We start from the raw sequence: 603 nt of genomic DNA, 5'->3' as shown, positions 1-603 counted from the left end.
AAGGCAAAAAAATGGGAAGCGAGATATGAGGATTTATTTGTAGATTTGCCCCAGATTAATTACCGACACCCTCTTTCACGTCTGTATGTATGTATGTATGTATGTATGTATGTATGTATGTATGTATACAGGGGAACAAATATGTACACCAAATGATGTGGTTGCGAAGTAGGTGATGGCGCAGACATTTGGAGTTAAGAAAACATTTTCAACAAGAACAAGATGTTAACCAAAATGTTAACGTTTTGAGGGGGTCATTTTTGAAATCTTCGGGGACAAGTTTCCCAGTTGCTGCGATAATTTCTGTTATCTAGAATGTCTGTTGGTGCCAGCCAAATGCTGTTGGTCATCTTGTCATATTTATTTTCTGGCGATATTTCGTTCAAGTAACATTACAGATGTGTCTTTGAGTTAGATTATATATACATATGACAAATATTATATATATATTATATATATATATATAATTGTGTGTGTATGTGTGTGAGTATGTGTGTGTGTATAAATACATATACACACGCAGATATATATATATATATATGTATATATATATATATATATGTATATACATATATATATATGTATATATGTATATATATGTAT

Source organism: Octopus bimaculoides, chromosome 22 (genome assembly GCF_001194135.2).
Source record: "Octopus bimaculoides isolate UCB-OBI-ISO-001 chromosome 22, ASM119413v2, whole genome shotgun sequence".
Lineage (NCBI taxonomy): Eukaryota > Metazoa > Mollusca > Cephalopoda > Octopoda > Octopodidae > Octopus > Octopus bimaculoides.
Note: the sequence above shows the minus strand (reverse complement) of the source record.